The 10322-nt window shown below is 37.4% G+C and overlaps 2 protein-coding genes across 7 annotated transcripts in view; both read left to right on the top strand.

Annotated features, from left to right (window-relative positions):
- Positions 1–10322, top strand: part of POLR3G (RNA polymerase III subunit G) — a 70195-nt gene that overhangs the window by 59324 nt on the left and 549 nt on the right. The gene's annotated exons all lie outside the window — the stretch shown is intronic.
- The window catches only part of ADGRV1 (adhesion G protein-coupled receptor V1), a 554175-nt gene continuing 549229 nt past the window's right edge, over positions 5377–10322 (top strand). For all 6 annotated transcript variants that reach the window (XM_032846581.1, XM_032846569.1, XM_032846573.1 and 3 more), the window contains exon 1: positions 5377–5388. The gene's annotated coding sequence lies outside the window, so the exon portion shown is untranslated. The remainder of the gene's footprint in view (positions 5389–10322) is intronic.

The raw sequence follows: 10322 nt of genomic DNA, 5'->3' as shown, positions 1-10322 counted from the left end.
CATTTCTTCTTGGTCTGCATCTAGAGCTTTTTGTGGGGTGGAGAAGGACGCCCGGAAGCTCAGTGTTGACATCCATGTTTTAGCAAATTGTACTGTGCTTATTAGTCTTCCTGCTGAAGCTTCTAGACTTGCAGAAGAGGCAAAATACTGGAAAGAAGTCCTTGGCTGGCGGGGTACGGTTGCTTGTCTTTGTGTTTATAGATGGGGAAAGTGGGCCATCTAGAGTCAGGCCCTGGTTCATGTTTGCCCACGGGCTTTGGTTCTCAGGCTCCCTATTCTCAATGAGACAGGCTGTCTACAAATTAACTCACTTGGTTTTGAAAAGTAACTGAAAGGCACTGGCAGTCACTGTTAGGGTCTATGAGATAACTATCTCAAATTTAAATGCGTATGATAGTGTGTTTGAATTTACGTAAATGATGTAAAGCGTTTCCATGATGTGCCTGGTACTTCCCCATGTTGACGTTACACACTTCGCACTTAGATGAGTGCTTGCTGTCTTACGACGATACACGTTTGACCCAAAGAGCTGGGATGCAGAGTGCAGAGCACTTCTTTTCAGAATGTCTGGATATTTATGCATCATGAAGACCCTGATGCTCTGTTTTGAATTACTTTCAAAGACTGTGTTTTTGTTTGCTGGGAAGTGCCTTCAGTAAAGGTTAGGAATTCCGCACCGCAATTTTTTTCTTTTATTTAAGGAGATAGAAACGGCCGTCCACAATGCTACAAAAAGAACTGCAGGAGAAGACTTTTTTTTGTTTGTTTGTTGTCGCTGTTCTGTGTGGTGTTGCCCTTGTGACACCCGTCTGTAACCATTTGTCACTGAGACATTTTCTCATCAGTAGACAAAAGATATATTCCCTACTTGATATGTAGGGTTTCAGCTGCACAGCCTTCATGAATGTTAATGGGAATACAACCTTCTTTCTGCATGTAGGTTACTTTTCTTATTTTAATGTCAATAGGCAGTGGAATCCATGTGAAAGCCAGAGTGGTAGAATTTCAAGTACTTCTACAGACTGCTACCTGGGTCCGTTCTATAAATATTTTTTTCAATGATATCTGCATGTTCTTGAATTATTATTTATGTTTAACAAAGGTGCAGTTATTGAACTTTTATAAAAAGACAATAACAGAATTATATTTTATTATTAAAATATACAAAGGAATCAGTTAACCATGAATTTTGGCCAAGTTCCAAAAAGCAGGCCAGTAGTAACAAGTACTTTTCTTTGAGAAAAAGGATGTCCCCGGAGCTCAGCAAAGCCAAAAGGATTTTCAGTTTTTTGAGATCACATCTGACACAGTTTTCGTTAAAATGCCTAGATGAAAGAATATGTAGTTTCAAGGAATGTGCGTTTCTGTCACTGACTCAGATTTTGTGATTTGTTCCAGAATAAAAAACGGTATTGTAATGAGAGGATAAATTGATGCAGCTGGCTAGGAGTGTTACTTGGCAATATCTATCAAAGTTAAAAATGCAGGCGAACTATTATATGGTTAAGAAATTACCTTGGATTCACTTAGAGCTACATATGTATAAAATTTGTGATGTTCAGGAATGTAAGCATTCCTACAGTAATAGCCAAAAATCTGAAAATATTCTAAATGTAGCAGACTAGATACTTCTTGTACATTTAAATAATATAATGTTATGTTTTTAATGTTTAACTTCAAAAGAATGAAGTTAGTCTATATTTTCTGATTTATTTATTCATTTACCTAACACATTTTCGTTAGAGGAAAAATATATGCAAGACCTTAATTCAAAACGTTGGGAATACAGTACTTAAAAAGAGTGCCCTTCCTCATTGAGCTTCCATGACTTAGGCACATGGAAAAAATCTCCAAAGTTATTTTCTTTCTTTCTTTTCTTTTCTTTTTTTTTTTTTTTAAGCATTTTATTTATTTATTTGACAGAGAGAGACACAGCAAGAGAGGGAATACAAGCAGAGGTGTGGTTCCTGCAGAGCAGGAAGCCTGATGCAGGGCTGGGGCTCTGTCCCAGGATGCCCGGATCATGACCTGAGCCGAAGCTAATAACTGAGCCACCCAGGCACCCCTCCAAAGTGTATTTTAAAGAAAAAACAGTAAGTTACATATAAAAAGTATGGAATAACATTTTAAGTGTATATCCCCCATCACCACCTCTACACACTCTGTGGAGGGAGATACATTTAATTTTTCTTTCTGGAAAATTACTAAAGGAATTTTGAACAGTGGTTGAAAAGTATGGGGTGTACCAGGGGAATAAGCAGAAGACTTTGCCTTTTCTTCTTAGACCTCTCTACGTAGGTTGGATTTTTATTGCCACATGATTTTATTATATTAAACAATATGAAGACTGAACGCATTTCATTATTAAATAACTAGACTTGTTTTATCTACATTTAACCAGTAGTCAACCATCCATCTCGTAATCACTTTTGAGTCTGTACTTTTATATTCAAGTAGTGAGTACCTAGAGAAAAAAATCAGATCAAGTCACTTGGAAATTAAAAAAAAAAAATGAAAGAGTAACAAAACTGAATTCCTTTTACCTTTTTTCTTGATTTCCCTCTGCCAGATTTCTTTCATCCCTGCTCTTTTATTACTCTCTGCTCCATCCTATATCCTTTTATTAACCTTGCTTTCTAATTCTACTTTCTAGAAGCAAAACTGGAAAAGACTGTTGTGCACTAAGGAAATACTTCAACTCAAATGAATTTAAAATTGTCTTATGGGGTAAAACCTAAAAAAGCACCCCTCTTCTGTCATCTTCGTGATTGAACCTATAGAGAGAGAATCTATACAGAGAGAAAATTATTGTGTCTTTCCCCTAAAAGTCTTGGAGGAAAAAAAGAAAGACTGCGTGATTTAGATATGTTCTGGAGATGAACCAGATAACTTCCCTAGTTGCCATTCACTCTGTGATTTTAAAACACAGTGATTATCGTAGTCACAACTCTGCCATAATGTGGATGAAAGAAGAATCAAGGGTACTTTAAGAGTCCAGAATTGCTTATAAATGCTAGTAAGTAATTCAGGAATATTAAATATGAGTTGAAAACAAACATTCTGATGCCTCCGTCCATATGGATGTTACTAGATGAAAACTAGTCTCAAAAATTAGCTAGGTAGTTGTTACATATAAAAATGAATAGTTATATGTTTAGGATTAAGTAGACTGTAACTTAAATGCTTTGTTGCCCATAATCTTTGCCATCATTGTGGTCACATAAGTAAATTGGTGCAGGTGAATGCCTGAGAACCTATAAACTGCTTGTTATTGTGCCTTCTCCTCCGAAGACCTGAATGGTCAGACAGAATTAAATTAAGTCCACTTCACCAAAAGAAAACATTAAAAGAATGGCATTGAGTGAGTGCAGAAAGTGATTATCTGACAGTGGAGAGTAATAAAAATAGAGTCCAGAGAGTAGACATCCATTAGATTATTTTAGGTGTTCAATAGTGTGCTCAGGAAGTCAAGAAGATTAGGGCATGGGGAAACATAAAGGAAGAATGGAAAGAATTGAATGTCTTCATTCTAGCCTGTGTCTCTAGGAATGGTTAGAGACCACTTTTGTGACAGTCCTCAGCTTGACAAACAGTATCTGAAATACCAAGATAGAAGTTCAAAAGTGAAACTTTTATGCCCATATAAAGAATCACAGAGGGACGCCTGGGTGGCTTAGTGAGTTGAGTGTCTGACACCTCAGGTCATGGTCCCAGGGTCCTACATTGGACTCCTTCCTCTGGAGGAAGTCTGCTTCTCCCTCTGCCCCTCCTCCTGCTTGTGCACACTCTCTTTCCCTCTCAAATAAATAAAGTCTTTTAAGAAAGGGGGGGCACCTGGGTGGCTCAGTGGGTTAAGCCTCTATCTACAGCTCAGGTCATGATCTCAGGGTCCTGGGATTGAGCCCCGCATCGGCCTCTCTACTCGGCAGGGAGCCTGCTTCCCCCTCTACCTCTGCCTGCCTCTCTGCCTACTTGTGATCTCTCTCTCTGTCAAATAAATAAATACAGTCTTTAAAAAAAAAAAAAATCATAGAGCAGTGAGCTCTATGTGCCTAAACTGAAGTACTTATCTGACAAAGTCTAGACAGAAATTACATCTATTCAATTGAAAAATTAGTTAAACACAACTGTGTTGAAGGCTCTGTTTTAAGCACTGGGCATATATGCCCAAACAAACAGGCCCGTATCATTGCTCTCAAGGAGTTTGCATTCTTATGGTGGAAGAGAGAGAAAACTAAAATGAATAAATGAAACATTAGTGTGTTAGGTGGTGTTAAATGAATGGAGAAAAATTGAGTAGGGAAGGAGGTTGGAGTATTTGGGGTGGAGGGAATTTGCATTTGTGATAGGATGGGTAAGAAAAGGCCTGGTTGGGGGTACCAGGATGGCTCAGTTGGTTAAGGGTCTCCCTTTGGCTCAGGTCACGATTCCAGAGTCCTGGGATTGAGTCCCGCGTCAGGCTCTCTGCTCAGCAGTGAGTCTATTTCTCCCTTTTCCTCTGCCCCTCTGCCTGCTTGTGCTCTCTCTCTCTCTCTCTCTAAATGAACAAAAATCTTTAAAACAATAAAGAAAAGGCCTGATTGAAAAGGTGATAGACCAACACAGGCCTGAAGAAAGTACATGAGCTATGTTGGTACCTGGGAGGAGAACTTGCTAGGCAGAAGGAAGTGTGCCTAGTGTATTGAAGAAATAGCAAGAAAACCAGCAAGGCTCATGTGGGTTGCACGATGTGGGGGAGCAGTAGGAGATGAAGTTAGAAGGAGCTAAACTGGGTGAGACTGTGTAGGCCTTTACCAGGACACAGAGTTTTACTCTGAACAAGATGGGAAACCACACATGAGAGGGCTTTGAACAGAGGAGAACATTATCTACCTTTGAAAAGGATCACTTAGGATGGCTAGGGTGAAAGCAGGGAGATGAGTAGGCTACTCAGGCAAGTAACTCAGGCAAGAGGGATGTTGCTTTGAATCAGAGAGAATGTCCAATTTGTCCAACAAATTTGGATTAAAAATACTTGGTTTAAAAATATTTTTTCAAAGCATCTCAGTTTATGAGGTGGCACAATTTTGGCTTTAAAGATATTTTTCTTCTTGTATACTTTGATTAGCGAGTCTGTCCTTAGGTGTCTTTTCCCCCATTAATTATGAATAAGCTAGATTTACCACCTCAGCAATTGCTGGATCTAAGTAAAATTTTCCTTCTCTCTCCTCACTATGTTTTCTTTTATTTACAGTTAAGGTTGTCCCCCCCCCCCCGTTTTTTTCCCCCAACCTTTTAATCCTATCTGGCTTCTAAATCCCTTCTGAATTATTTGAAGCAAAAAATGCCTGCTGACTTCAAAGAGTATTTCACACTTGGATTTACTTGGTGGGGTATAGAGCAAGAGAGGTGAAACCTTTCTTCCCTTCTATGCAGAATAGAGTGTTTGGCCGTGATATATGCTGATCAGTGAGCAGTCTGTTAAGAAGAAACACATTTAAACATTTTTTATGTGTTGTTTTGAGAAGGACTTCTTTTCCTTCAGAGTACTTTTCAATTCTAAATCTAATCTGTTATTTTGTAGGAGAGTCCATCTATATTAACAGAAACTCGATTAACTTCCCTTTCATTACCTTGTCCTTAAAGTTTTATTACAGATTTGGTTATCTATAGCATAACATAATGTAAATGAATACTTGGCTTGTACAGATTTCTCAATCTTATTGTTTCACTCACTTCATTGAAAGATTGTAAAATAGACATGATAGCCCTTCTACTTTATTTGGCCTTAACAACTGGATGGGATAGACTTTAGAGGCGAATGTGATGTGAATACATAATAAAGGTTTTTCGTAAATTCTTCTTTCTTCCTGCCTCGTCCTACCTTCCATGAACTATATCCACCTTTCTGTAAGTATCTGCCCTTTAGCCATTAAAATTCTAGTTTCATAAGATCTGAATATCGGGACTGCTGTTCTTCGTTGGCTGTATGTCATGAGAGCATCCAAATGCATTGCTAAGGGACTGGAAAATTTCCTCAAGGAGATTATGATAAGAATAGCAACATCTACTTCTTTCAACATTTCTGAAGTTGAGGCAGTCTGTAAAACTGACATTTCAATAGCTTTCCCAGCTGTTGTCCAAGCGTGGCTGGCCACATTTGTTGTGCAAGTGTGGTCTTACCAATTCCTGAGAGTCCTTCACTGGGTCCTCAGGGTTAAAAGTATTTTTATATTAATTCTAAGAAGTTATTTGCTCACTGTGTTATCATTTGCACTTATGCTGGATCTGTAGCATAAATCAAGGCAGAAGCACCAAACTGTATCAGTAATCATTGTATTGCCCAGTGCTACACTCTCATTTAAAAAAAAAAAAATTCTTGAGAATGTTTGTTGATTATTAAATCTCAACCCTTGACTACATTTCTTTTATTATTCTTTCTGATGAAATGGGAAACATGCATCAAGTTCTTTTACTGCATGTTAAAATACAATGGTTGTCTGGAGGAAAAACTCTTGTGCCCTTACTTGATTTGGGAACTGAACAATCCATTTTTATCACAGGGCACAACTTTAATAGAAAGAATGACTGGCAGAAAAACCATGATCAGTAAAACTTAGATATATGGCAGCTATTTTCTTGAAAATGAACAGTTACTTCAAGGAAAACAAGACAGAATTTGCTATCTCAAGCAACAATTAGATTTAAGAATACTTTATTCCCTCTATAGGCTCCCTAAAACTCAAAGAATTGTGTGATAAAATTGATGGTGATAATAAAGTGGTTTTTCAAATACCATCAAATGAAAAGTGTCAACACTTGGAAAATCTGCATTACTCAGAGAACCAAATATTTTCCAAAGGCACAGTGTTATAAAATCACACACAGATAAGAGATCCATTTGAAGTGTAAGGCCAAAGGATTTTAATGTGACTAAAAAACCCTTGATATGATTCAGATGCCACATTGCAATGAACCTTTAAGGAACTATCACTTAATTGAGTCTTGATATTACATCAAGGATGAATATCCACAATTATCTGAAAAAAAAAAAAACCTGAAAATCCTTCTCCCTATCTTAACAAAATATTTATGAGGATCTGGATTTTTTAAAATACTTCAGCCAAAACGATATACAGAAATACATTGAATACAAAGCAAGTATAATAATCCACCTGTCATTATAGTTAATAAATGCAGGATACAAAGTTATTGGATGCAAGATCAACACATACAAATCTCTGGTATTTCTTTACACTAGCAATGAACACCTGAAAAGAAAATTTAGAAAATAATTCCATTTACAATAGCACCAAAAAAGAATAAATTCTTAAGAATATAGTTAACCGGGGTGCCTGGGTGGCTCAGTGGGTTTAGCCTCTGCCTTCGGCTCAGGTCATGATCCCAGGGTCCTGGGATCAAGCCCTGCATCCGGCTGTCTGCTTGGCAGGGACCCTGCTTCCCTCTCTCTCTCTGCCTGCCTCTCTGCCTACTTGTGATCTCTGTCTGTCAAATAAATAAACAAAATCTTAAAAAAAATATTCTGGTAACTGGCATGAGGAAAGACCTATGTTGATTGAATAGAAATGAGAGCTTAGAAATAAATCTGTACATCTGTTGATTTTTGACAAAAGTGCCAGGATCATTCTATAGAGAAAGAATGTCTTCAACAAACAGTGATAGGACAACTGGCTATCCATACACAAAAGAATGAAGTTGGACCCCTACCTCACACCACATACCAAAAAACCCCACAAAATCTCAATATGGATCAAAGACTTACTATAAGAGCTAAAACTGGGGCGCCTGGGTTGCTCAGTGGTTAAGCATCTGTCTTCGGCTCAGGTCATGATCCCAGGGTCCTGGGATTGAGTTCTACATCAGACCCCTGCTCCGGAGCTCTCCCTGTATGTGCTTTCTCTCTCTGTATCAAATAAATATATATTTTAAAAAGAGCTAAAACTGGAGTGCCGGGATGGCTTAGTCGTTAAGCGTCTGCCTTCAGCTCAGATCATGATGCCAGGTCCTGGGATCGAGCCCTGTGATGGGCTCCCTGTTCAGAGAGAAGCCTGCTTCTTCCTCTCCCACTCCCCCTGCTTGTATTTTCTCTCTCACTGTCTGTATCTGTCAAGTAAATCAATAAAATTGTAAAATAAATAAATAAATAAATAAATAGCTAAAACTATTAAAACCTTAGAAAAATGCATAGGCATAATAAACCTTCATGATATGTGACTTGACCATGGTTTCTAAAGATATGACACAAAAACACAATTTTGTGTTTTTAGACACATTGGACTTCGCTAAAACTAAAAATTTGGGGGCATCAAGGACACTATCAAGAGAATGAGAAGATACCTCCACCAAGTAGGAGAAAATACTTAAAAATCACATGTCTTGTCTAGTATATAGGATATATGAAGAACTCATAACTCAGTAACAAAAAGACACACTTGATGAAAAATTGGCCAAGGACTTGAGTAGATGTTCCTCCAAAGATGTACAAAGAAGATGTACAAATGGTCAAAAAACATCAGAAAAGATCTTCAATGGGATTAGTCATCAGGGAAGTGCAAATCAAAACCATAATGAAATGCCACTTCACATCAAAGAAAATGTGGTGTACACATACACTTCAAATAGGATGTGGTATATATATAAAATTTAATATTGCTCAGCCACAAAAAGAAATGAACTACTGCTATATGCTACAACATGGATGAACCTTGAAAACATTATGCAAAGTGAAAGAAACCGGGCATGAAAGACCACATACCCTATGATTCCATCTATATGTAATACCCAGAATACACAAATCCATAGAGACAGAAAGCAGATTAGTTGTTTCCAGGGACAGGCCAAAGGGAGGAATAAGAAGTCACTGCTTAATGGCTCCAGGTCTTCTACTGGAGTCCTGAAAATGTTCTGGTAGTGATGAGGATTGCATAACACTGTAAATGTACTAAATACCATTGAATTATATACTTTAAAATGGCAAAAATGGCAGATTTTATGTTAGGTATGTTACCCCAACTTTAAAAAAAAAAAAATACACTGAATGCCTAGGTGGCTCAGTCAGTTAAGTGTCTGCCTTCAGCTAAGGACAGGATTCCAGGGTCCTGGGATTAAGCCCAGCATCAGGCTCCCTGCTCAGCAGGGAGTCTGCTTCTCACACTCTCTCTCTGCCCCTCCCCATGCTCCTGCTCTCTTCCTCTCTCTTTGTCTTTTTCTCTCTCTCAAATAAATAAGTAAAATTTTAAAAAAAAAGGAAATTTGTAAAATGGTAAATGATGCCACTGATCTCACTAAATATTTTTCTTTTGGGAAATACAGTTTTCATAAAAATATATTATTGATGTTAACCTGAAATGGGTTTACTTTTAATTGAATTAATAAATACATATTCTGAATCATTCTTAGTTTTAATTTTTTTATAAGATTTTATTTATTTGACAGAGAAAGAGAGATCACAAGTAGGCAGAGAGGCAGCAGAGAGAGAGAGGGAAGCAGGCTCCCGGCTGAACAGAGAGCCCGATGTGGGGCTCAATCCCCGGATGCTGGGACCAGGACCTGAGCCGAAGGCAGAGGCTTCAACCCACTGAACCACCCAGGTGCTCCTTAGTTTTAATTGTTAATAATGTAAATACTTAAAATTATTTAAGCCAATTTACTGTGTGAGTTTTAAGGTACAAAGATTTTCTAATATAAGTGAATTGTGAATCTAAGTGTTACAGATTAAAGCATAACTTGAAAAAATATTCTTCTGATCATATTAGTTATCACAGTGTGAAGTAGAAAGTTGGAAACTGTCTTAATAGTGGGAGACATGGTTTGAAGGGAGGAATGGAGAAGTTAAAGAAAGAAAGTATTGGGGATTGGGAAAGGTGAGCAGTAGGTGAAGAGGGTATTAGGAAATTCATGATTCAGTACATTAGCTCAATTTGACAAATGTATAATAATTTTAAATGAGATTTTTTCCTTTTGTCTAGGTATCTGTGCTAATAATCCAGAATTGTTTATTATATGCCAGGTATTGCTCTAAGAGATTTATTATGTGTATGACACCATTATTTTTATTTGTAAGACAATATTTTGAGGAATAATTTGAGAATAAGTTACGGATATCATGACACTTCACTCCTAAATATTTCAGCATGTCTCCTAAGTACAAAGACATTCTTTTACAAAACCACAACATAACCATCGCTCAAGTTTAATACTGATAAAATCTTATTCTCTATTATTCAGTCCATATTTAAATATCCAAGATTGCTCTGATTATGTTCTTTATCTGGTTTTCTTTTTGTGTTTACTTAAACTTATTTTAAAATGAGATCCAGAAT

The sequence above is a fragment of the Lontra canadensis genome, unplaced genomic scaffold (assembly GCF_010015895.1).
Source record: "Lontra canadensis isolate GAN:19392208 unplaced genomic scaffold, GSC_riverotter_1.0 scaffold4, whole genome shotgun sequence".
Lineage (NCBI taxonomy): Eukaryota > Metazoa > Chordata > Mammalia > Carnivora > Mustelidae > Lontra > Lontra canadensis.
The sequence above is the reverse complement of the archived record's forward strand: the minus strand, read 5'-3'. Positions and strand labels throughout refer to the sequence as shown.